A 27,897-nucleotide genomic window follows, 5' to 3' on the forward strand; every position below is an offset into this window, starting at 1 on the left:
CGGCGGTAGGCAGGCAGGCAGGCAGGCTTCAGGGTCCTCCGCCGAAGGAAGCGGTTGGGCCTGAAGATGGCGGCGTTTGGGGTCGCTGGGAGGTCCGGAGGAAAGGCCACGCGTGGTGAGTCCGGTAGGCTTCGGCCACAAAGCCAACCTTAAAAATTCTGGCATAGACACTGAGAGCTGGGAAGCCCTGGCCCTTGAGCGCTCCAGCTGGAGGTCAGCTGTGACCAGCAGTGCTGCAGAATTTAAAGAGGCACAAATGGAGGGTGAAAGACAGAAACGTTCCAAGAGGAGGATGCATCAAGCCAACCCCGACCAAGACTGCCTTCCACCTGGAAACCAATGCCCTCACTGAGGGAGAAGGTACAGGTCAAGAATAGGGCTCCACAGTCACAAGAATATTGATCCTGGAAGACTATCCTACTTGTCCAACGAGGGATTGCCTAAGTAAAGTAGGTAAGTAAGTATGACCTCTGGTAAAAGGGGCATGGATGCCGCCTGGCCCGTGGCTCAATGCTCTGGAGTTGCAGTTCGGTGAGGCACCGGCAGTGTTTGTCAAACTGCAACTCTCCGTTCTCCATAGCATTGAGTCATTTCGGTGAAAGTGACGCCATTCTACAGTGTGGCACAGGCCTGAGCAAACTTGGGCCCCTCCCGCCAGGTCTTTTGGACTCCCAATTTCCACAATCACTAACAGCCAGGCATGGGCAAACTTGGGCCTTTTTCCAGGTGTTTTGGACTTCAACTCCCATAATTCCATAGACTGTTAGGGATTGTGAGAATTGGAAGTCCAAAAGTCCGTAGCACTGAGTCATTTTGGTGAAAGTGGCGCCATTCTACAGTGTGGCACAGGCCTGAGCAAATTTGGGCCCTCCCACCAGGTCTTTTGGACTCCCATTTCCACAATCACTAACAGCCAGGCATGGGCAAACTTGGGCCTTTTTCCAGGTGTTTTGGACTTCACCCATAATTCCTAACAGCCACTGTTAGGGATTGTGGAAGCTGGGAGTCCAAAACACCTGGAAAAAGGCCCAAGTTTGTCCATGCCTGGTATAGAGAATAAGGGACCTTCCACACAGCCCTATAACCCAGAATATCAAGGCAAAAATCTCACAGTATCTATCTCCTTTGAACTGGGTTATCTGAGACCAATGCCACGCAGCTGTATAAAATCCCACATTTTCTGCTTTAAACTGGAATTTATGGCAGTGTGGATTCAGATAACCCAGTTCAAAGCAGATATTGTGGGATTTTCTCCCTCTGTGAACCATCCGGAGACTAAGATCTTCCAGGGAGGGCCTGCTCTGGGTCCTGTCACTGTTGAGATTGGTGGGGACAAGAGAGAGAGAGGGCCTTCTCAGTGATTGCCCCTCGGCTATGAAAATCTCTCCCTGGTGAGATTAGATCAGCCCCCTCCCTCCTGTCCTTCAGAAAGATGGTAAAAACTTGGCTGTGGGACCAGGCCTTTGGGGCAGTGCAGTAAGACAACAATAGGAAACTTTACCCTACTGTCTGATGCGAGAGGATTTGAAACATTTGCTTTTAAAGTGGAGATAATTATCTGATTTGAACTGGATTACATGGCAGTGAAGATTTATGGCCCTTTCACACTGCCCTTATCCCCGGATCTGATCTCAGATTATCTGCTTTAAACTGGAATATACGAGTCCCCGCTGCCAGGTATCCTGAGATAATCAGATAATCTGGGATCAGATCCTGGGATAAAGGGGCAGGATGGAAGGACCCCTATATAATCCAGTTCAAAGCAGACAATGTGGATTATATTGTAGTGTAGATCCAGCCTTAGTCTTAAAGGTACTACAAGAGCCCTTTGCAGACTCATTTTCCAGACTGACAGGGTTGTGCCTCCTGATTTGTTGGGTGGGTGGAGTAGGGGGGAGGTTACAAGCATCTTTTGGAATGCATCTATTCGATATTATGGAAATAATGCAGTTTGACACTGCTTTAACTGTCATGGATGATGCTATGGAATCCAGGGAGCTGTTGTTTGGTGAAGCCCCAGATTCTTTGGCAGAAAAGGCCAAAGCACTTGTAAAACTAAATCTCCCATGATTCTATAGCCTTCACCTATGGCATAGTATTCACCTATGGAGCCCCCGGTGGCACCGTGGGTTAAACCCTTGTCAGCTTCAGCTTCTCATGCGGGGACATGAGAGAAGCCTCCCATTGGATGGTAAAACATCCGGGTGTCCCCTGGGCAACAGCCTTGCAGATGGCCAGTTCTCACACCAGAAGCTACTTGCAGTTTCTCAAGTCACTCCCCACACACACAAAAAAACACCTATGGCGGTTAAAATGGTGTCAAACTGCATTAATTTTACACTGCAGGTGCATCTTTATTCTGCCTAAAGGCCCAGGCTGTGACTTATAAATTAATGCACCTGGAGTGGGAGAAGAATCAGTGGGAATTGCTTCAGAGTAGATGTGTGTATGATCAGGTAGTGGTGAAACTGGCAGTAGGCTCCTCCAGGACCAATGGATTTACTTCCATGCAAGTGTGGATAGGATACAGAGGTCTACTCTTGGAAGGTGTGGGTGGTTCCTGGGAAGGGTTGGAGAAAAAAAAGGAGTGATTAGCAAGCCATGGAGATCTGACAATTGCAGTGGGCTCTTACTATCTCTGGGGTTTTATTTCAGAACCTCCATGTATACCAAAATCTGGATATGGAAGCCTCATAATATACTTAGTAAAACAATGTCCCTTATATAAAATGGTAAAATCAAGGTTTGCTTTTTGGAATTAAAAAATAATTTAGCCTCTCTTTGAGGTTGCCTGTTGAAAATTGATGGCAATGCATTAGTGTTAAATAATTCTGTCAGACATTGGGCAGTTTCATTTAAATAGAACAGCTCTATTGATATGATACATAAATCGACAAGGGTAGGATAATGCTGTATGAAATGGTTAAGCTGAGACTGCAGTCCTTGAAAAACTTAGCCCTAGTGGCACTCCCCAGCTGAAGAAGAAAAGGTGGCCTTGTGTGTTATATGTCGTACCTATGTTGTCATTTGCTAACCTCCGCATTAAGGATTAAATCACTTTGAACTCATTAGGATTTGAATCTGAGTAAATAGGTCAAAAACAGACTGAAAACCTTGCTAGGTGAGTCTTTATGCAATTTAAAGGTAGAGACTGAAGGAAAGGATTGACTTGAATACGATTTGAGGGGAAATGAATAGGCCTGCCTATTCAAGGGCTTGATATTGAGGATTATACTTGTGTGGAAGTCGTTTCTATTAAAAATACAGGGTGTGGGCTGTGCTGAGAAAGATCACTAGAAATATAGGTTAGTGGGTGGCAGAGCTGTCAGGTTAAAAAGGCTCACTTATTGGGAACTGGGTGTTTAAGTCCTGTTCACCACATTTAATTCTGATTAGGATATTTTAATGCTGGATATTTGGACAATCACAGATAAATCATTTTGGACACTAAAATGCAGTTTATAAGGCAAAGTTGATTGTATGTATATACATAGTTTATTATAAGACAGGTGTCAGGTTACTGTACTGCTATTAAGGGATGGCTTGGCTGTTATGGCTCAGGTCCCTGGTATGTAACCTACTCCCAATCATATTCAAGACTACAGTAGAATCAACAGACAGGTTGTTTACACATTTTAGTTTATGTAGTTTATGCTTTTTTAACACAATACAAACAACACATAATTATCAGCATTGCCAAGAATATGTACAGTCTCAGTATTCTTTGCATTATACAACAAGGAATTTGGGAGTTAACATACAGTGAATCTATGCAATCCTACCAATAGATTTTTAAGCTGTTTGTCACATTGAACCACTTATTCAGAGTGTGGATAGTAAGACATTTTCTAGCTGGATCCTGTATATGAGAGCAGCATAAAGGTTCTTTAGCGTGTAGAGTGTGTGCTGTAAATAGTGTAATGCAAGATCATGTTTTTTATCTTTGCTTATAAACCTGCTTTGCTGCTTATAGCTGTCATCAATATCCTAATGAGGCAAACATTTTGAACAGATGGACAGTGACAAGTATTAGTTTTCTGGTCTGGATACTTAATGGGAACAAAGATTGTAACACGAGGTGCTTCTCATTTTGCACACCTTAACATGGTAAGTACATTGTTATGTAAGCTTATTAATGTCCTTTTTCTTAAAAAAAATCAATCCTTTATTTGACTTGCCTGTTAACAAACATTTCTGTCTCTATGAACATTTCAGATTGGCAGGCTTTGATGCTGAACTTTATATTGAGAATGATTTATCTGATCAAAATGATTTGTCTCTAGTTTCACTGTCTAATGTGTATGCGAGGGGAATAATGCAGCCCTTTCATTGTGGTTGGATTGTAAATATGAACATAGTCTGTCTGAGTGTGATTTCCATAACAGCAGTTCAATAATGTTTGCGAAGGTTTACCCCTTACTGGCAAGGTGCACATGTAGAAATAGGTCATGTAAGCCAAGCGCAAGTATACAAAAACATTTTGAACTATGTGGAGATAACATAAAGGGTTCTTCTAAACTGCCTACAGGGGTGGCTTTTTGCTTCATCATTTTTCTTGTGAATTCAATTTCATTTGATGGCTTAATCTATAATCTATCAGTTTTTTAAAACATCCTGGATTCGGCTAGGGAAGCAGACTTCTTTGTTGCTATTCATTCATACAAGGTTAAGGGATTCTGGAGGCTGGTGCCGTTGAACCTGACTATTTTAGACAGGTACACACACCTACAGTAGCGTCATCTAGAGTAGAATCCTACTCTTTCCCACCTCCAGCTTTATTGTAGTGTTTACTGCAGACCAACAGCTGCAATCTAATACTGGAAGTCTATGTTTCTTGTCCCTTTCTTCGCCTTTCTGTCAATGCAGATTTTAGTTTTAAATTATCCAGCTGGATGAAGGTGAAAAGGACAATAGAAGCACATTGTAAAAAGTACTTTTTGGCCAAAGGGTTTTGTCAAATAAGGAAAGGCCCATAGTTTTAGTGAATTCTATGCCTAATTTTGTTTTATAAGCTGCTAACCCACTCCAAATGACTTTCTGCTTGGTTCTTTACTTAACTGGAAATAGGAGTTGATTACATTGTTTTGCTTGGTTCAACGCTTTACAGACATTCATAGAAATTGTCCAGGATGGGACAATAGAAAGTACTATAATACTGGTGCTCTTTTTATTTATGATCTTATTCTCTGTGAAAATGAATATTTTCTATTTCCAATTCTTAAAACATTTTGAAATTGGAACCCTCTGCAAGCTGGCAAATAGCGCACAAGACTTTTGCCAGAAGTGTTGGATTTCAGCTGACACCAAAGGCTCAGAGGAGAACTGAAGAAGCATCACCTTTACTGTAATTGGAGGTATATTCTGATTGGTGGATATTTGGCTCAGAATTCAAGCCATTCTCAGTGCCATTTCTGCCTGGCAATATTTAATAGTATTATACGCTGCAGGATTGTTCCATGACTGTCTTTTTGTAATTTCGACCATCTCTGTGGAGATAATTGATCACATTGCCATTTGCCAGGTAACTTATATGTTTCAGATTCCACAAAAATATGGGGGGGGGGGTGTCTATAAAAATTACGAAGATGGAGTCTGACAGAGGGTTTGCTCTTTTCAACATAATAACATATAGTTAGGAGTGGTGAAATTGTAGATTAGAGTTGACGGCGTGATGCTTAAAAAACCTCCATCACCTTGGCACTAGAAAAAAAAGAAATTCAGGTGGAAAGCTCTTTCCATGCTCCAGAAACTTCACCCCAATACATAATAAAGTAGTTGTAGTCCCAGAGCAATTGAGATTTTCACCACTGAATAATACAGAAGGCCTCAAATACCATCACAAGGATCTGTTCAAAGTTGGCTAGAGCTCTGAGCAGGAGTATGACCTGTGGGGACTCTAAATTGACTGCAATTCATCTACTTGGAAGTCACATAATGTTGATTTCAGCAGAAAAGACCAGGATGGAGAAAGTAACTTTTCAACATTCTGAACAGGAGCACTCCTGTAAAAAGTGAAGAAACTTTCTGTTGTTGATCCTGCTGGTATATTATATTTCTATACCCTCAGGGAGATATGGTGAAATACAAAAAAGTTTATTATTATTATCGATTACATTGTCCAAAGGCAACCAATATTCTTTAGAGACATACTTTAAGAAAAAGAACTATAAAACATAGTGCAAATAAAATGCTACAGTCAAGTTACCAGTCCTTACAGAATCAATAAGCAACAGCAGTCCAAAATCATAACCTGAGGACCTGGTAAACAGGATATTTCAAACTGCTATTAAATTTTATATAGGCAATGAAGGATTTGTTTGATGTATATGCTGCTTTTCTCCCAGATTAATGGCAAGGTGGCATACAGAAAGATAATACAAGGTGAGCTAAAAACTTGATAATAATTTAAGACACAGTTGTACAAATCATTCCACCAAAACACTATCAATGCAGCATGTACATATCTCATTGAAAAGGTTCCTTGTAACCAATCATTAAATGCCTGTTTGAATAAACAGGTCTTGCCTGCTGGTGAAAGGAGCAGCACAGCCTGCTATGGAAAGATATACCACAGGCCGGATGCAGCTGCTGGGAAGACTCTACTGGGTGTCCTCTCCAGATGGGCTTGTGATGGTAACATAGAAAAAGCCCCCTCCCCTTATGATCTGAAGACTATGGGAGGTTTGTATAGGGGGATGAGATAGCCCAGAAATCTTAATTTCCCTGTTAGATCTCCAGGAATGGGAAGATTGTGTGGGAAATTAGAAGACCAAGACACAATAGTATAATTGAATATAGGAGCAAACAGACAGTAGCCATGGTATGTAGGCTCACTCAGAGCCTAGGGCCTTATTTGAAGTGCTTCTGTTTTATTTTAGTTTATTCCTGATTTCTTTTTAAAAGCTGTTTTATTCTACTGTTTTCACTGTATTGTTGCATTTTTGGGTTATGGCTGAGTTGGTTATAATATGGTACAATGCATTGTTACCATTTAATATGTTGTGGACTGCCTTGGGAAAAAATAGATGAATTCCTACATAAATAAACAAAAGGCAAAGTTATTCTAATGGGAAAAAATGATGACTTCAGACCATGAAAGCTTGTGTTGCACTCTTGTGTTTCAAACTTTCTGCAAAACTGCCTAGCTTTTGCTGCAATGGTCTGCTTATTCAAAGTACAATGATTCTCAAAATGAAAAAAAGACCCTACTCACATTCCTTTGTTACTGTTTGTCTTCATGTAATTTCCAGCTTGTGGCAATTCTAAAGCCAACTCATCACCTAGGCTTCCCACCTAGGCTTCGCACCTAGGCTTGCTTCCCACCTAGGCTTGCTTTCCTCTAGGCTTGCTTCCCACCTAGGCTTGCCTTCCTCTGAGGCTGAGAGACTGATTTGTCCAAGGGCACCTAGTGGATTTCCATGGCTGAGAAAGGATTCAAATCTAGTCCAACACTTAAACCATTCAGATCATCATACTTGATGGAAGTATTACCTTTGAGGATAGAATGCAAAGTCTTGCCTCAACACTAATAAAATAATAACTAGAAGAAAACGATTGTTCTAGTTTGTTGTTGTAAACACGGCAAAGATTTTTAGGCTTGTGCACTCGATGTAAATATGTTTCAGTACTCATTACAAAATTAGGGGGCACTGATGAGTCTTTTCTAAAGTGTTTCTAGAATATCAGAAGTGCCTGTTTTGTTATAATGAGAGTAACAAATTATTCATTACTATTTCATTAAGTAATTGTTGGGGGTGGGAGCTTCTGGGGCTCCTTTCTCACTCATTTTTAGAGCTATTGGGGTGGAACTTGCTACAATGGTAGAACATATTTACCACTGTTACCCCCACCTCCAAGTTTCAGAACGTTTCACTCATCTATTGCATTTTGAGGATTTTTTTTCTTAGATTTTTACAAAATCTTTTTTAAAAAGTACAAGAATTTCTCTACAATAGGCTGGCAGTAGCCATAGAAGATAGTGATACCCTCAAAATGAACCAGAAAAGGATTGTGCCTGCCTCAAACAACTTCTTGTATGGGTTGTGGCAACCAACACAAACAAAATAGGCTGGCAATCCCTAGAAGATACCCTCAAATTGCTCTCCACAAAAAAGCAAAAAGCACACCCCCACCCCCAAAAAGAAGCAAGAAGTAAAGCCTCCACTATTATTATTATTATTATTATTATTATTATTATTATTATTATTTCCTATGTTTATACCCCGTTCTTCTCAACCCCGAAGGGGACTCAGAGCAGTTTACAGATTATGGCAAAATGCCACATTATGCAATAAATAATAAATATAGCATATCAAATTATAAAACAAAGCATATAAATGCAATAAAACAGATTAAAACATAGTAAATGTTCTGTTGAGGAAGGAATGAGATGCCAAACCGGGGTGGCAATGTTCAGTCAAGAGACGGCCCAGGTGAATCAAGGGCCATAGTATCTCTGTGCTGACACAAGGATGCTGAAATGGAGGCCAGTCAAGATAGTCCAGCAGCACCAAGTGGTCCCTAGAATCTGAAACAGAGGCAGCAAGGGAAACAAACACTGCCCATACCCTCAAAGCCCTGGTGATGGTATCTTCACTTCTTGCTTAAGCCTGAGGCCCTGCAGGCGTGGTCCTCTTTATGCCCCAGCCTCTGGGCAAGCAAGCAGGTGTTGTTACTGGCCTCAAGTTGCAGAGTCAGGGCCTCAGTCCTGCCAGGGGTGAGTCCACGGGAGCTGAGCCAGAGATAGCAAGGGAAACCAACTCTGCCCCTTCCCTCAAAGCCCCTGAATGATGGTATCTTCACTTCTTGCTTAAGCTATCGTTGACTCCTCTCTCTCTCCAGTGCTAGTACCTGCCTACAAAGCTAATTAACAGAATCTGACGCAGAGCTCCATCCTTTCCCTGCAAATCACAAATGGAGTCTGTGGCATGGTGCTCGGGAATTTAAAGAGCAATGGCCATGGTCTCCCACTCCACTTCTTCAGCCTTTGGAGGCATGCAAGAAGTTTTGCTTTGCTTCCTGGTAGTGCTTGTTTGCTCTGTGAATTAAAACGGCATCACAAAGTGTTACAAAGTTTACATAACTTACAAAAAAATCAGGTAAAAGTTTTGATTCTTAATTTTTTGGCCTGGGTGATGCCTGTGCATCAGAGATTGCATCAGATACATGGATCTAACAAATTAGATCCGACTTACAATGGAGAATCAAAATTTTGTACAGCTCTAGTTATTATGATACATGAAGACTAATGTATTTGTAATGGTGTCAGTGTTCATACCCTGAGGCAGCACTCCCATATGCACTTAAACTATAAGGAAGCCCTATTGATCTACTTTGGAGCAGACATAATGCATAAAATTGTCCTCTAAATCTTATTTAATCCGGAGTTGTCTTTTATGGTATGTTTTCTGTCAGGTGATGATTACCAGACCATATTTTTTATCGTTAGATAGTGTTGGAATTGGTACAGCCCTTTAGATGTTGGACTGAAAGACTCAGTGCTCCTACTAGTGTCAAATGAGGAATACTGGAAATTTTAGTTCAATAACATCTGGAAGGCTGCACAGTTCATGTTCTGTCCACCCCTGCCCTAATTAAATTATCAAGAATTATTCCTTAATATGCATTGACTGTGTCTGTGGACTCAAAAACTGTTCACCTTCTGTTCTTCCCTCATACCTGTAATCGTGTGCCAATCCATCTTTAATTGCCGTAAACCTTTAAAACTGCTAGCCACATCCACAGCACCCTCCAGTCATAGAATCATAGACTTAAAAAAGAAAATTGCATTCGAAGCACCCCCGACATATGGCCATCCAGCCTCTGCTTAAAAGCCTCCAAAGAAGGAGCCTCCACCACACTCCAGGGCAGAGAGTTCCACTGCTGAATAGCTCCCACAGTCAGGAAGTTATCCTCTTTGACAATTGTAACTTTCCTACCTTCTGTTTATTCCCCCACCCAGTCTTCATTCATTCCTGATTATACACCAGGAGCTGTTAAATGAAGCTTAATCGTGCTAATCCAGACAAATTATTTCTGTATTTAAATCATACCTTTTGGTTCTGTCTTGAATTTTGTAATAAAATTCATATTTTCAAATATACATCTGTTTCTGTGTTAAATAATTCATATCCCCTTGTTTAAGAGTATAGAACAACTTCTCCATGACACACCTTTTCTCTAGGACTACAAAAAATATCCTACATATGTTGGTCAAATACACATGTATAGTTGCATGTTGGGTTAGACCATGTGATTGCATACATGTAAGTATCATATTTAATAACCATGTATATATTTGTACTCCTGGATAATTGTATATTTTTGGTTGGGCTTTATTGCCTGGTATTTCTTATTTATGGATCCACCAAGAGCATTTGGACAACCAGCGGAGTTGATGCTACTATGAAACTTCCATCTATGCATATTGATTTCCAATGACCCTGTGACAAAACTGAACATAACAAGTTATTAAGAGCCTGTACCATTGAAGCCTACTAAGCAGCTGTCATATTTACTGTACAAACCTACTACTAACCACTAGAATCATACTTTTACAGCATCAAAGATCCAAAAAACCACTTGGTGGCTATTTGCATATGCCACTTTGACTCTTATGCTTCTATTTCAGAATGTATTTCTCACTTTCCGTTCCTTTTTTTTACATGCTGGTAAATATCAGATGATGCCTCTCAAAATGTCTGAAGAATTTAAGTGAATGTCATTTCCAGAACTGAGTAATGCTGATCCAGTTTCCATTCTTTTACAAAGCTGTCTCGATTGAACTAGCTCCATTTTCCTGTAATATGAAATGCTGAGTTTGAAGTAACTTCTGAAGTGTCCTTTAAGTTTGTGACCCTCTGGAAAACTGGATTGGGTTCCATTCAGCCTGAATCATTGTCCACACACACACCATTGGCAACATCCTTCCAACACAAGGGTATAGGACATCCTTGTGTTGTCACCACCAGCATACCTCAACAGCTATGTATTTCTTTGTGATACTCTGGCTGTTGTGGTTGCATCTGCTGAGGATACAGCAGGGCATCCATGTGATCAGCAAGAAGGAGGGGTTGCTCTACTTGTTTATCACCCCATTGTGTTCTCGGCAGACATGACCAGTATGGTCACACTTTCACAGGGCGCTCCATAACCGGTGAGGAGTGGAGGCAATATGAGGACAAGAGGATGGACTAATGGGGTTGGTGCCATTTCTGCTTGACTTGACCGTCTGGACACCAACGAGGTACTGTGAAGGATTCAGTCCAATGTGTGTGACTGCTATTGTATTTGATCTGGGGCCAGTTCAGAGCATAATGCTGTAGATTGGCCCAGATTAAGTGGCCAGTGTAGATGTGACCTACATTTTTAGAAATGAACTGAAGAACATCTAATAGCCAACAGCAGAAACAATTGACCATGTCTGATAGGCACCTATTCATGCAATGTGCAAACCCTATTTTAATACCACTTTCAGGGAAAAAAAATCACATGGCCTCTAAGCTTTCCTAGAACTGAAGAAACCTATAATAACTGCACCAAAGCATTTTTGATCCAGTGGCTTCCATATAACTGAGCAGTGAAAGAATGATGATGCTCTAGGACTCGTTCTTCCATTGCTCAATTGTAGAGGATTTCAACAAGTCATTTTTCCTTGCAATATTGTCCATAAAAACAGAACATTCCAGATTCTGAAAAAAGATAGGGATTTTTCAAGTTAAAGAGCTTCTGTTTTATGATTGCCTTATTTTTTGATTTAGATTTTATGCTGAAATATTTAGTAGCCACAGTTGAACCTTTGGTTTGTGCAGTAGATGAGTCAGGTTTGGCTGTGTTCTTCAGACACAATGCTGCTTTTGCAAGAAGGATATTTGTGAAAGAGGGAGGAAACCCTGAGGTGGTTCAACGACGAACACATTGGGAGCTGCAGTTGCGTCATAGGTTTATCTTTGCTATGTTCCCACTGACCTTTAATATGATGACCTCTGGGGAATTTTTCTTGGAGACTATGTACATTCAAAAAACAAAAAGATTGAAGTCAGACGTTACTAAAAACAATTGATGTTTGCAAATATTTTTAAAACACACAGCTGTTCCCAGGCATTGGAAAAGAGACTAAGCCCATCCCTTGTTAGCTTTCACCAACAGGGAAAAATTATGCAAAAAGACTTTTGATTTTTCAATTAATTTCAATTAAGTTGTGTTTTAACATTACAATCTATTCCATTGTCTTTTAATATTAAAATTCCTTCTTTTTGGTATTTTGGACTTTTTAAGTTAATCTTCATATTAGTGGCCTTGTGGGAGAGAAATGGGATATAAATCAACCAAATGAAGAAAGCATAGACATTTATTTGGATTGCATGGTGGAATGATATGGATACACAAAATCTGGAATAGATTCCTATAGGTGTCTGAAGACCACTGACTTTGAATTATATCCATTTTGTATCTCTACATACAAGAGAGATGGATTTGATGCAAATAAGGCTTAATTATGTACTAATTCACAATAGCCTATCTTACAATATTGTCCATACATTCCGAGTGAAATAGCCAGAAAAATAACTCAGTTATTTAGTACTTTCTTATTTGGAATGAAACAATTCTTTGAATTGATTTCATAAGAACGTTTATGTAATGACTTCCAATTCCCTCACCTGGAAAGGTTCCCCAAAGTGGTTTGCAACAATTCAGCACAGTCCCAATACAAATAAATCACAATAAAGCCAAATCAAAGAAGCTACCAACAGTGCACCCAGTGAAGTGTGTAATATTAGTATCACGGTGTTGTCAGGATGAGGGGAAATATTACAAAGTTCTGATACTGAGACTATCCTTACAATCCGGTTGAATACAAGACTTTTGCTGCAGACATTTTACTGTGGCAAACAACACATACACATATATATGGCAACCTTTTTGACAAAGTCAGCACATGGATTAACATGGCTCAGATAAATTGGCACTTGGTAACAGGTGTACGTGTACACTGCAACAAGAATATGTCCGATCACCTAAAATCAAGAATCTATTGAACTGCTTTAATATATGGAGCCGAATGTTGGCTGACAACAAAGGAAGCAGAATGCTGCCTCGGTGTTATGGAGATGCAGATGCTATGATTTACAGCTGGTATCACATGGCTTCACCACATCCATGATGACATTCAGCAATGCTTTGGCATTGCTCCAACTGCAGACAAACTATGAGAATCATGCCTCAAATGGTATGGTCATACTCTCTGAGGTGAAGACAAGTCAATTTGCAAGATTACTCTTGATTTAGAAGTGTGTGGCAAGAGACCAAATGGATGATCGAAGGAACATTGCCTGGACATGTGATCTCAAGGCCGCTGGCATACACCCTGACCAGGCACACGACCGGGTGAAATGGTGCCAACAAACCAATAAAGTGGACCCCACCATCAAGCGGAACATATGTTGAAGAAGAAAAAGAAACAGCACATACACATATAACCCTTTTGGCCACCAAAGTGCAAATGGAGAGCACCTAAAATCAGCCAGAGGACCAAGTCCTGTTTTGGCACATGACACAGGAAAATCCAACAGTATCTCTTCTCATCCCCAGAAATATATGTAGTGATAGCTAACTACAGTCAGCCCTCCACATTCATGAGTTTTACATTTGCAGGTTTGATTGTCTGCAAGCTTGAAGCTGTGCTTAACAAGCTCGACTTCCTCCCCTACTGCTTGTGTCATCCTTTCCTTTCAAGAGCACATACTAGGGCTTTTGCACATTCATACAGAAGCTCCAGCCTCACACAGTAGTCTCCTCGGGAGATGGACTTGGGGAAAAGAGTCATCACTGTGGTTGCTGAAACTACCTCCCAAAGCCTGGAGCTGTCCTGTGAGCATCCACACAGCAACTCTGTCCTCAGAAGGGACAGGGTTGCATCTTCATGAGTCCCATCTTCACACAGCAGCTCTGTTCTGAGGAAGTGGGAAGAATGACAGCAGTGCTGTATGAATTTGCTCACAGCCTCAGACAATGGGAATAGGGCACTGGCTGTGGGTAACCAGCAACCAGGCACACATTCTCCATGCTTGTCCTGAACTGTACAGTATTTTTTTTCAGTTTCATGGTGTTCCTGCATCACAAACCCCTGCAAATATGGAGGATTGATTGTATTTGTTCCCCTTTCAGGATTCTCTCCTCTGAATCATCTGTCTGAAGTGATCAACTCATTGTGCAAAGATATAGGCCCAGCCTGCCTATGTACCCTGGAAGAATATCCTAGAGAATTTTGGCCCCATCTACACTGCCTTATAATGGAGTTTCAAACTGCATTATATGGCAGTGTGGATGGGGCCTTAGGAGAAAAAATGACCCTCTTCTTTGGAGGTCAGACAAAGAGAAAAAGAGCAAGGAAGAGAGGAAGGAAGAAGATGAGAAGAGAGAGGGAAAGAGCAGCTCTGGAAGAAGTAGGTCCACTGTTCTAAGTATCAACATTCTGGGCAGAGGAAGCATTTACCTAGGAAACTAGGTGCTACAGGACAATTCTGTGGAGGCTAACCATAGAGTCATGCTAGAAACCTAGATATCTCTAGAGAAGTGTTACCGCAGGTAAAACAAATGTATTGGGGTTTTTAATTCATGTTTTCCCCAGTTTTGGTGAAGTGTCCTCCCCTCTAACACCTGCAGAAGAGGAGGGCCTTCTGTAAAATATTTATTTTTAGGATGACTATAGCCTAGATCTAAAACACTGTTGTACCTAAAGTAAAGTAAATCCATGGAAATGCCTAAATCATGATTAAGTCCCACTCACATCAATGGATCTACCATTAAGCATGACTAAATCTGGACCTACTCCTATTAAAATAAAGCCTGAAAAAATGATATAGAGTTAAAGGAAATGTCATTCATAGCACCAGGAACGTCATGGCTGCTTGTCTGTGACTCATGGACACTCATATATCACGCAGGACAAAACTAACTTCTCCAGATGAAGTTCTTGAGTAGTGCAGGTTTGACACATTTTCCTTAATGTTCAGATTTCCCCATGACATGAATGCTGTCATGAAAAAATATTCTTGGTTTGCCAGTAGCACAACTAAAATATATGATGAACGGAAATTCCAGTCATTTTGGTAGTTAGCTGTAAAACTACCAATGAACAAACATACTTAAAACAATTTCTCAAAACTATGTTTTCTTCAATGCTGTTAATATTGACTTGGCAGTATTGTCCAATGTGTCACAGGGTGTGTTGGGGTGTTTTTTCTCAATATTACTCACATTATGTTAGCCAAATTATTGCCCAATGTTTTGGCTACAGCATTACAAAACATAAGAGAAACATTATCTCTGTGCATGTTTGTGTGTGTCTGTGGATTGTGGAGTGGAAAATCAGCTCAAGAAAATATAGTCTGTGGGATAAATTCCGACAAACCAATTTTTTTGGGTTATTTAATTCAGGTCCAGTGTATTTTTCTGGCTGAGATTATTAGGACTGCAGCCATTTTGCTTGGGGGGGAGAGGGTGGTATTTCATTTCATTTCCTGCCTTTATCCCAATGCGGGACCTAAGCCAGCTTGCAACACAAAGTTAAACAAAATAGAGCTCAAAAGGATCCTAATCATTGAACAAACTGCCCTATTATTTTACCAGCTTGTGTTGCAACTCCCATTGCTCTGTGTATAGTTGATAGATAAGATGATAAGGGGGGGGGGGGGGGGACACAGATAGACAGCTCCATCATTACTTGGTCCCAGCCAATAGTGAAAAGCTTTCCCTTTGATCCAACCCGTTGTGGCCAGTGAGGGAAAGAAGAGCAGACAGAATCAAGATGACCAGCCACAAGGAAAAGGGTAAGGTATCCCTCTGTGCCATATCCTTTCCCTTGTATTTTGTATCTTTTTATACCGTAAGCCCGAGCACAGGAAACTCTCAAACAATTGGCAAGGTGCTCTGGAATCCTTTTCATCCAAAAGGCGGGATATGTATCTATATAAATAAAAATGTAATGTTCGTTTGTGGGATTAACATAACTCAAAAACCAATGGACAAATTGCTGCAAAATTTCGCCACAAGACACCTACTTACCCAAGGAGTGACCATCACTCAAAAAAATTGATTTTGTCATTTGGGTGTTGTAGTTCCTGGGATTTATAGTTCACCTCAATCAAAGAGCATTCTGAACTCCAACAACAATGGAATTGAACCAAACGTGGCACACAGGACTCTCATGACCAACAGAAAATACTGGAAGGGTTTAGTGTGCATTGACCTTGAGTTTGGAAGTTGTAGTTCACCTACATCCAGAGAGCACTGTAGAGTCAAACAATGATGGATCTGGACCAAACTTGGCACGAATATTCCATATGCTCAAATATGAATACAGATGGTGTTTGGGGAAAATAGACGTTTGGGAGTTGTGGTTACTGGGATTTATAGTTCACCTACAATCAAAGAGCATTCAGAACCCCACCAATGACAGAATTGGGGCAAACTTCCCACACAGAACCTCTATGACCAACAGAAAATACTTAAGGTCATCCAAACCAACTCCCTTCACCGGGGCAAGAAAATGTAATCAAAGCCCTCCTGAAAAAGAGCCATCCAGCCATAGATATAGATAGATATATGTGATTCACACACACACAAATATAGTATTATAGATATGAAAGGGACCCTGAAAGAAGGACAATTATATGTTGCATGTTCCAGAGGAGGCAAACCAGACAATCTCCATATCAACACTGACAAAGAAACAGCAAGAAATACTGTTTACCCACAAGCAAAAAGACATTACATATATTAGAAACCAACACTTTCTCATGACTTTATTTTCCAGGTCACAAGACTGGGCCACAGCAACACTTGGCAGGGGACGGCTAGTTCTAAATAAATAAGCACACAAACACTTTGAAAAAGTCCAGAAGCATCTAAAACATAAATAGGAGAATAGTACATAACCAAACCCTTCCCCTTTAAATCACTCTTCAACAGCAACCAGTTAATAATGAAAGCCTGCCAGCAGAAAATAAATTACCTGCCAGTAGAAAGAAAATAAAGGTGCATCTACACTGTAAAATCAATGCAGCTACCATAGCTCAATGATATGAAATCCTGGGATTTGTAGTTTGATAAGGTATCAGCACGTATTGGCAAAGAATGCCAAAAACCTTGTCAAACTACAACTCCCATGATTCCATAGCATTAAATCATGTCAGCCAAAATTATGTCAAACTGCACTAATTCTGCACCCAGAGAGGAGGCCAGCCCAGCCTACTGTATTAGAAAGTTCCAGGATGCATGACTTTGGGCGAGTCCCACACTTTCAGCTCCTGACAACATTACAATAGGTTTGCCAGAAGTCACAAATATGTCACAAATGACTCCAAGGCATGCAACAACAACAAATGTGGTGGCAATATGATAGTTTAAGTGGAATAATAGTACTCTGAAAGGGCCCAAAAAATAGTTCGTTGCCATAGATCTTCAGCAAATGGGTTGGAACCCACTAGTTTATTGCACTCTAAATTAATAGATAGAGTAAATCTGTTGATGCCAAGATGAAAGAAGTGGAAGCTTGCTCTCTAGGATTTTCAAGCCCAGGCGAGGTTTATCATCATAAAAGAAATGTTGTTGTCAAGTCTTTTCCAACTTATTGCCAGCAAGCAATTCTTTATTACAGTTCACAAACCCAGCAAGTTCAAACTCACAACATAAAACACAACATATAAAATAAATCAAGAACAGAAAAAACAAGTGATGAAATCTTGACTGCCCCAGACAAAAACCATTGTATGGAGGAGACCCTGCGGTGAAAGCAGTCCAACAACCATCATGCATGGATCACACCTCACCACTAGAGGCTACTGTGTCCCTTTAACAATTCCAAAGGTTATCCTGTTATTTGTTTTCTGTTTATAGGGCACAATAGAGAAACTTTAGGACATAAATTAATAGGTATGCAGACCAAAAAGGTCTTTTTTGCTTTCTTTCCTGATTTTTTTTTGTGTGATCCAAAAAAAGGGGGGGATTACTAATGTTCATTTCACTTTGCAAGATTTTGCTTTTCTTGCTGTAGAAAAATCAATATACATTTTCCATATGCACTTTTGAAATGTGTACAATTTAAAATGTGTTTGCAAGTATTTTTCAATTGTATGTCTATTTAGCAGTTTGCATTTTTAAAAGCCTACATATACTTTATTTCTCTGAAAAACATCACAAGTCTCTCAAAACATTTGAATCTCCAAGGCAAGGAGCACATTAGATTGCAATAAATCAGAAAAGATGTGAAATTGACATTTTTATGGAGAACTCCTACTCTCAGTATAACTTTTACTGAAACAAATTTCTCTGGAGCTTAATTTTCAGTAAATAGTGATTTATCCAGCTGGTTTTTTAATTACAACTTTTTCAATTATGAATTAATTGTTTTGATATATATGAATTTAACATACTATGCATTTTAACTGATTATGTATTTTCATTGGTGTTTGTGTTTTTAACTGTGTTACGTGTCTATTTGTTGCTGTATTTTAATCTGTTGTTCCCTGTCATGATCCATAGTGAGAGGTGGGTAAGAAATGAAGAAGATGGTGATGGTGATGTGAGCTGTAGCCATAAAGTTTCATATTCTTTTCTGGTTGATCAGTGATGAAGAATGCATGTACAGCAAACTACAGGTAGTCTTAAGACTGTCTTGAGATCCCCACGGTTAGCAATTAAAAAAAACCCTCAAAATGCTTCCCTAACCCCTTCCAGTCATATTGCATGCGGGGACAATTTTGATATATTTTGTGGGGTGGGATTCAGGCTCACTTAGGCCCAGGTTTTCCAAACCTGGAAACAATTCCAAGAGATACTTTCTGATTCAGAAACACCTCTACTGGTGCCTGAAAATTTAATGGAATAGCCCCGTGCCACCCAGAAAGATTAGGGAGGTTTTATCTAATAATAAAATGAAAAACAATCTGAGAGGCCTAATTAGTGGGTGTGATAGGGTTACCATACCACCAGTTTATCCAGATTGTTGGTGTGCCTTCCAGTGCCAATGTGGACCATAACCTGGCACAGGTCCCAAGCTCCCATTTAATAAAGAAGTAAGTCTCTAGTTCTTGTACAAGCCAAATTATGAAGCAAATTGTGTCTCACTCTTTGGTCAATTTGTTCTGCAGGAAATAAGTAAGTTCCTAACTTTTATATACGAGAGAAAGCAATATGCCAGTGTGCAAGGAGCAAGGGAAGGGAAGACGTAGAGGGGAAGGGAAGATGATATACTGTGTTTTTGAATTGTGCACAAACAAACCTTAGTACCTGGTATATCTTAATACAATTCTAGGGTAATCTCTTTCTAAAGACTATTCCTTGGTAGTAGGGACAGGAAAATATGATCTCCAGATGTTCTTGGTCTAACAAGCACGACCAGTGTGAGGGATCAAAGGAGTTTTTGTCCAAAAACATCTGCAGGACCTCATTTGCCCATAATATTATTAATGTGTGTTTCAACCCAGCTTGGATTCTACATTTTGGTGCACTGGCAGCTGTGCGCACATGAAGAGGAAGATTCAAGTAGGAAAAAAATGTGTTCAGTCATTTAAGTAAACAAAGTTTTATAGTCAAACAAAGGATTGAAGTGTAAATGTTCATTTTGTGAAGCCTTTTTATTCCCATTGTTTTGTGAGAGATGTTCAAACAACTGTTTCAGTTTATCCAGCTAGTGTTGTCTTAAAAACTCTTTGAGTAGATCAGAATCAGCTCAGTTCACAAACTTTGTATCTAGATGGTTCCAGGTTCAAGACCTTGGCATCCCCAGTAAACAGGGTCATGGAGAAAAAGGCTGGGGCAAATCACTTCTGGAGATCTGGAAGACTTGCACAGATCAGATTAGTTATTCGTAAGACTACGCCTCTCAGAATGCCCCAGACAGCATGGCTACTGCACAGATTGGCTGAGGCATTCTGGTTATCCTAAAAAGTGACTTTTCAAAGCCCCGTGAAAGCTTCTATCAGGTGGTTCATAACTGAACAAGCAATTTATTTACATGGACAGAGGCTCTAAATAATGAGTTGGTTAAAATCGGCCTGCCTTTACAATTTTGAATGATTTAGGCCCTAAGGCAAAACAAGTGCTCATGCAACACACTCATGATATCTATGCTAAACTGGACCTGGCAAGCATAGGTAGGTCTTCTGCCACAAGGTTTTTAGCTTCTCACAAAAGAAATATTCATTTAGAACACTATCTGACTATTACCCTTAAGAAGAATATATACTAGGGCTAGGTTTGAACAACTCGGTATTATGATGCATCCCATGAAGTGAGAGATTCTGCGTATGGAGAGAACAAACAGTGGAAGATATCAAACATTTCTTGATTGACTGTCCAGCATATGCTGAACTGGGATACAGATACCTACATCCAATATTATCCAACTGCAGGTCCCCCAACAGAAATGATCTTCTGACATTTCTCTTGCAAGGACAAGAAAGAACCACCATAATCAGAGTAAACCTTTTTATTCTGAAAGCTATCAAGAAAAGAGTACATTTCCTGAAAGAAGAACCAGAAAAATAAGACTGACTGTAAATAGAAGGTCAGCTGCTGTCCTCTTCTTTTTGCCTTGCATTTTATTTGTGTTGTATTTTGAAATGGTTATATGAGTAGTCAAATAAATATATTATTATTATTATTAATTTACATGGGTCCCTGGTTATAGTTTTGTCTGTCACCATTTTTTGGTTTTTTTAAAAAAAATTAATTTACTTACGCTTCAGGCACAGAATGTCAATGAGAATTTATCTGAGCTAGTTCTTTTCACATAATAACATAATAGCTTCCGGAGTGCAAATACTGTCACTGGTTGCTGATTAAGCTAGATGTGATCAAAAGAATGCCACCTTAAACATTAGATTGGCTTAATAGCTTTTTGTTGGCATGATAATACATACATGTCTTCCTAAAAGTTATCTGGAAAGAATGTTTCTAATGGTGGGTTTAGTGCTAATGGAATGGGTTAATCAGGATGCCACAGACCAGATGTTCTGTGAGGCAGGCATAGCTTAAGCTAATTTCTGGATTCTACAAAAACATAAGAAGATTCATACTGGATCAACTCAAAAGCTTATCTAGCCTAGCAATCAGTTACCCGTCTATTATTGCTTCTGATCTTGAAGTGAACTGTCTCTCTCAGACCACTGGCATGGAAGATTACTTAATTGCTTCTTCACATCTCTTTATGACACCACCAAATGTGATTTTCTGCTATGAGAACATCTCAAATGTCTGAAGAAACGGGGAATACAAACATGAAATTTTCAATTAATACATAAAGATAGATTGGATTAGAACGTTGTTCTTTCTACATTTTGCATCTAATTGTAACATGATTTGATCAGTTTAGTTTAATATTCCTTGTGATACTATAGCTCAGCTAATGTTCTTATTCCTTCATCATAAAGCTAATTTTAAAAACCATTAAAATGCATAATCCTACTTCTTATCAATCTGATATGATGCCAGTTTAGATAATTTCATGGAATAAGAAATCAAATGTTGTCTTCTGTGTTCTTTTGGGAACCATATAAATTATTTGAGAATTATTTTATTAGAAGACAACACTTCATTTGGCAAAGTAGAAAACCTACTTGTAAATCTGCTGGTATGTAACTTTTAAACTTTTCGGTATTGGAACTCACATGGGCCAACCTACATTTCAGCTGCGTTTCTAGTCCTCTATTCACACATAACATCTTCTGGCTCCTGAACAGATCATCTCTTCTTATTATTATCATGGGTTACACATGGGTTGAAAATGGAAGGCTTTCATTTCAGTTATTTCCCCTGTGACTCAGGGTTAAGGGAGAGTTTTTTCTCTCTCCATTTTAACATGTGACTTGTACCCCATTTTAATTTCAGCTTTGAACCTTCACTGGGGTTGCCAGGTGTGTGTGTTCATGGGTTTTTCAAATGTGAATTTAATATTTAAAAGAGATGTGTCTGTGGAAAACAGACTCCGCTCCCCCCACCCCCCTTTCCAACCTAGAAAAATGTGCACCACATGCAGGCAGTCCCTGAGTTACAAATATCTGAGTTACAATTGACACATAGTTAAGAACGAGGGCGAAACAACAGGAATGAGAGAAATCTATCACTTGGAAGGGAAATTCAGTCCTGAAAGAGTTATCATGGGGAAAAGGTGTCTCCACAGAAGCTTTCTCACCAATCCTTGTTTCCACAACAAGCCTTATTTTTCTTCCAAAATCCAACTATCACAGAGACAGAAAGTGAGGCGAAATCTTCTAAACAAGGGCTCAGACAGAAAAACAAACACCACAGGGGTGTTAAAACACACACACATCGATATATATGGCTTGAGGTACACTTTTAAAATGTACCTGTTCCAACTTATATGCAAATTCAACTTCAGAACAAACCTACAGAACCTGACTTGTTCATAACCACTGCATTACATTTACCTCACATTGGTCTTTTCCCCACTTTGTTCTCAGCAAAAAAAGGAGAGGTAGGTATAAGGGTGATGCTGCTCTGGGGCACTCTAAATGGACCAGGGTCTAACTGACTGTCTTGGGGGATGTTCTTTGCAATTGTTGCTGCTTCTAGTGAGTTGGAAGAGGGACAGGCAAAACAGGAACAGGGAGTCGGTTGGCTTGGGCAGCGGTTTTTGACCTCAGTAGTCACAACTTGGCTTGTGCTATGATAGATTTATTCTCTCAGACCACAGATCTAGGCTCCCAATGAGCCCAGCCCAAAAATAAAATTATCTGTCTGGGATAGAACAGAGAATGCCCCTCTTTCCACTCAAGTCATCATGGTTCATAGTTGGCATTGTTTAGCCATGTATTTTGCCCAAATAATTCAATCAACATTTCTGCTCATTCCTTGTAGTAAAAAATACCCGAAAATGTGTATGTACTCACACAAGCTTTCCCAGGGCAAGTATATGTGTGTGTGTGTGTGTGTGTGTGAGAGAGAGAGAGAGAGTGAGAAGAATAAACCCTTTTCAACATCCCTCAGTGAGTTTTGCAGGGCATTAGTTGTTGTATTTTGTAAATATAGAGTAGTCCTTTTGACCTCACCCTGTTTTTGTAATTCCCATCGTGTTAATAAACTACCTGCTCTTATGCCGTCCCCTGATTACATGAATAAATGAGATAGAGATGCAGAGAGAGAGAGAGAGAGAGAGAGAGAGAGAATAAAAATGCTCTTTAGTTTGACTCTTAGAGCCTTCAAGCTGGCTAACTGAAAAGCAGAAAGCGACTGGGCAACAGTAAAAAAAATAGTCTATTCTAGTTTGGCCTTCATGGATGTGTGTACGTATGTTGTTCATCACACATATCTTGTTGTTGAGTGTCTTGAAGTTGTCTCTGCCCGGTGGCAACTCTATTACACACTTTTCTTGTCAAGATCTGTTCAGGAAAGGCTTGCCATTGCGTTCCTCTAAAGCTGAGAGTGTGAGTATGACTTTCCCAAGATCACCCAGGGTGTTTCCATGGCTAAGTGGAGATTCCAACTCTGATCTCCAGAGTTACAGTCCAGTGCCCAAATCACTACACCATGCATTCCTAAGGATTATATCTGATGATGAACAAGTCCTCACAGAATATGTGTCCAGCTTCTTGTTCAGTATTTATTGCTTGTTCTTACTGGTTTTCTCTTTCACTCTATTTTTAGGCCACTCTATCCTCCATTTTAGCCAGAAGGAGAGTCCTTTTACTGCAACAACTCATATGAATTACAACCATACACACTGAAAAGCATTGATGAAAAGAAAAGGAGTAGATGGGGGAGGAATGAGAAGAAACCTGAATATATCATTTTAGAAGTCCTGAAATCCAAGAAACAGCTACTACTTCAGATGTACAGAAGTGATGTAAAAGGTTTTATGAGACTGGAGATTCTTCGTAAACACAGCCTGGCCATTTCCTACCAATGTGTGGCATAGATTTTTTCCTGTCTCACAATGCATGCCATGATTTATTTATATTATATGCTCTAATCTGCCCCCACTCAAATTAACTATTTTTCAGCTTTTCATTTATTTATCCTCATTTTTGGTCATGATATTATAAAAGGCTGTTTGTAGGTATTTAGTGATATTCTGGGCCCCTAGTAGTGCAGCAGGTTAAACCACTGAACTTAGTTGGTGGTTCAAATCTGGGGAGCAGGATGAACTCCCACTATTAGGCCCAGCTTCTGCCAACCTAGCAGTTCAAAAACATGCAAATATGAGTAGATCAATAGGTACCGCCTTGGTGGGAAGGTAACGGCACTCCATGCAGTCATGCTGGCCACATGACCTTGGAGATGTCTATGGACAACGCTCTTCAGCTTAGAAATGGAGATGAGCACCACCACTCAGATTCAGACACAACTAGACTTAATGTCAGGGGAAACCTTTACCTTTATCTTTAGTGATATTCTGTTTCCCTTGACAAAATAACTCACAAATCACTCTCAAAGCTCCAAATAATTATTTAAAAAATGGGGACAATTTCCTTCCCAAACTACTCAGAAAGACCCCAAAACGTGAAAATACAACTATTCCCACAAGCACCCTAGAAACCCAATATCACTTCCTCTTGCCAGGGCAGGATATTGTTAATCATTTCATGTGTTAAAATTACATTTTTATTGCACTTGGTGAGGGGAATGTCTTAATGTGTCCAATTAACAGCTAGTTTTGATGTGTGTGTGTGTGTGTGGGGGGGGGGGGGGAATGATGCCATCTGCTGCTCAGTCACAAGCAGCAAAATTTCTAGTGTCTATTCTATTAGCTTTTCAAATATTGTTGGCATGATATGTATTTACATTGTAGGGGGAAAACTAGATCGTGAAGACTAGTGACAGTGAAGACGCAATTTTGTATTCTGTATCCTAAGATCAATTGCCAAACATGTGTCCTTAGTCACTTTTGAGAAGCAATGGGTGTTCCTCGTTTTCAAAAAGGAACAAACTCCCTCATTATAAATCACTGGCTGTCATAAATAAGCATCTGCCTCATATTATTGAGTTTGCTTCAGTGTTTAATACCCAGAGGTGCCTCTGTTGGCCTGCTCCTCCATACAGCTACGTAACCTCCCTCCCTCCCTCCCCTTCCTTCTCCCATATTAAATATCATGCAGTGTTTCATAAATTTATTTTCACTGCATACTGAGTATTCCTTATCTGAAGTGCCTGATCCCAGGAGTGATTTGGATTTCGGATTTTTTTCAGAATTTGGAATATATGCATATAAATTATGGAGATGGGATAATATTATACTCAATATTTTTAACAATTTTGTGCAAGAAATAAAGTTTGCATATACTGAATCATCAAAAAGTAAAAGTGTCGCTTCTCAGCCACCAGTGTGGAGGATTTTGGAGTATTTCAGATTTTGGATTTCCAGATAAGGAATATTTGGCCTGTTCTAAGGCATCACCACAATCTCTTCTCCCTCCATTATCTTTATCAGGAGTTATGTTCAAATGCTAAAATGTTTTAACAATATTGCTCTGGTTAAGATTTAGAACTTTTTTATTTGGGTGCATACATTCCTCTTTTCCGCACATTCCTATGTTCCTCATACATTCCTCTTTTCCTCATATGATGTCTGTTGAATTTCTGTCCTGGAAACAATAGCTGTTTTTACTAGTGACAGCCATTTCATCTGTTTCTGAGACTGCAGAAACACACTAGGCAAGTACAGATATATTTCATATCAGAAAATGTTGAGCAATTCTGGGGAATGAGAGTGAAAAATCCTTGGTAATGCCAAGAACTCCCAAGAAATATTTTGGGTTAAAGTGAACATCATGTGGATCTCTAAAATAAAATTGGAGAGCACAGGTACAAGACCTGGAATGTTTAGAAATAATCTTCTGAAGGTGATTTTTGGAATTGCCCTGCTATATGGAACATACCTCACCATTTCCTAAAGATGTTCTGGGCATAACGCAAAATGCAAATGAATACTTAAGTGACTTGGGAATATCCCAAAAGCACAATTATTTTACTTAGGCTGTATCCACACTGAAGAATGATAGCAGTTTGAAACCAGATGGCTCAATATTATGGAATTCTGGAATTTCTCTGTCAGGGTGTTCTGGTGCCATAACAAACTACAAATCTCAGGGCCCTTCCACACATGTATTAAACCGGGTTAAGGGGTGGTGGCTAAACATGTATTTGGCTAAAACATAGGAGGAATCTGGTTAAAGACTACAAAACACATGTTTAAAAGTTGCCCTTTAAACCCGATTCTTCCTGAGAAACACACATTTTCCCATGCCTATGTATCTCTCCTGTCTGGACTCCCTCCCCCATTTCTCCCTCAACTTACAGGACAAAGCCTTCCATGCAGGCCGGCAGCCGTTGCCTCTGTTCCTCCTCCCTGGAAGATCCAACAGGGAGACTTGGGGGAGAAATCCCCCCTACCCTACCCAAAACCCTCTTTAGTGCTTTCAAGGTAGGGGAGAAGCAGGCAAGGAGTCTTCAGGCCTTGCACAGTCTTCTCCCGCTAAGTGCAGGGGGAAATGTGGAGGGGGGTTGGTGGAGGGGGAAGCTGGGAGTGCTAATACCCACCCCTGCTGATCTCGGATCAGCAGAGGTGAATATCTGAACACCACTCCCCCCACACAAAATCCCAGAGTTTAGGCCGTGTGGCCTCCATCCCAAGAGGAAGTGGGATTTAAAATCCCAATTTCTCTTGCATTTTTCACCTGTCTGGAAGGGTCCTTAGAATTCCATAGGATGGAACTATGAAAATTAAAGTGGTATCAAACTGCTACAGTTCTGCAGTGTGGGTGATCTTTTACTTTTAGAGGCTCTTTCTTTTCTCTCCAGTCATGAGATGTCAGATTTATGAGGGATGAGAGGACCATGGCGAGTTGCAACACAAAACAGGAAGTCTCAACTGCAGATGTATTGGTCTGGTTTTAGTCCTGATTCAATTTTAACACAGAGAAATTGCAAAACGTGGCTAAAGGATCTTGTTATTTGGCCTAGACTTTTTAACCTGCATGCTGTCTCTAACTTTTGTTCTCCCTCACCCCATTTTGTCCCAAACTCTCTGGTTTGTTTTTTAATCTCTGCTTTCTGTTATTTTAATCTACTTGGTTTCCTTTGTTGCTATATTTTCATTGTTGTGGTGGTGTTTTCCCCCCTCGTGAGTTATAACACAGCTGCAGATTTTTCTGTTTTATTGAAGCACACATGTTTTAAATAAACATTGCTAATATGATAAATAGAAATGCTTTTTTCTCCACTCTTCTTTTTAGATTTCAGAATATTTCACCCACTCTGGGGCTCCCTCACATGGCTTTCCAGCATTGTATAGCTATGGGGTGTGTGTTCACTATTCCCCCCTCCCCAAAAGCTTCTGAAAGCAGAAAAGAAATTTTCACCCAATCTTCTTATTTCAGGGAGTCATTATGGTCTAATGCAATGGTTCTCAATCTGTGGGTTCCCAGATGTTTTGGCCTTCAACTCCCAAAAATCCTAACAGCTGGTAAACTGGCTGGGATTTCTGGGAGTTGTAGGCCAAAACACCTGGGGACCCACAGGTTGAGAACCACTGGTCTAATGGTCTGAGCACTGGGCTATGGCTCTGGAGACCAGGATTCAATTCTCTCGGCCATGAAAACCCACTGGACAAGTCACACTATCTCAGCTTCAGAAGGCAAATCCCCTCTTAACAGATCTTGGCAAGAAAAGCCCATGATAGATTCACCTTAGGGTTGTCCAGCCTTCTACAGCCTTATGTTCTCTTGATGTGTTAGACTACATCTTCCAATATCGCCATGGACCATGCTAGTTTGCGATGATGGTAGTTTTTATGTGTGACCTACGGAGTGTAGCAAGTTGGAATCTAACCATTATACCACACTGAATTGTATAATGAAATAAATATAGTGCCCATTT

General features: G+C 40.0%; 1 long non-coding RNA gene across 2 annotated transcripts; it reads left to right on the forward strand.

Annotated features, from left to right (window-relative positions):
- The first annotated feature begins 12 nt into the window (after positions 1 to 12).
- LOC132768927 (uncharacterized) lies at positions 13 to 27,897 on the forward strand. 2 transcript variants are annotated; one of them, XR_010909179.1, is made up of 3 exons: positions 13 to 453; positions 3,974 to 4,107; positions 23,668 to 27,897. It is a non-coding gene; the product is annotated as an uncharacterized lncRNA (long non-coding RNA). The 2 variants fall into 2 exon arrangements; XR_010909178.1 differs by lacking the exon at positions 23,668 to 27,897 and adding an exon at positions 5,252 to 10,102 and having other exon boundaries at positions 268 to 4,107.

The sequence above is a fragment of the Anolis sagrei genome, chromosome 2 (genome assembly GCF_037176765.1).
Source record: "Anolis sagrei isolate rAnoSag1 chromosome 2, rAnoSag1.mat, whole genome shotgun sequence".
Classification (NCBI taxonomy): Eukaryota; Metazoa; Chordata; class Lepidosauria; order Squamata; family Dactyloidae; genus Anolis; species Anolis sagrei.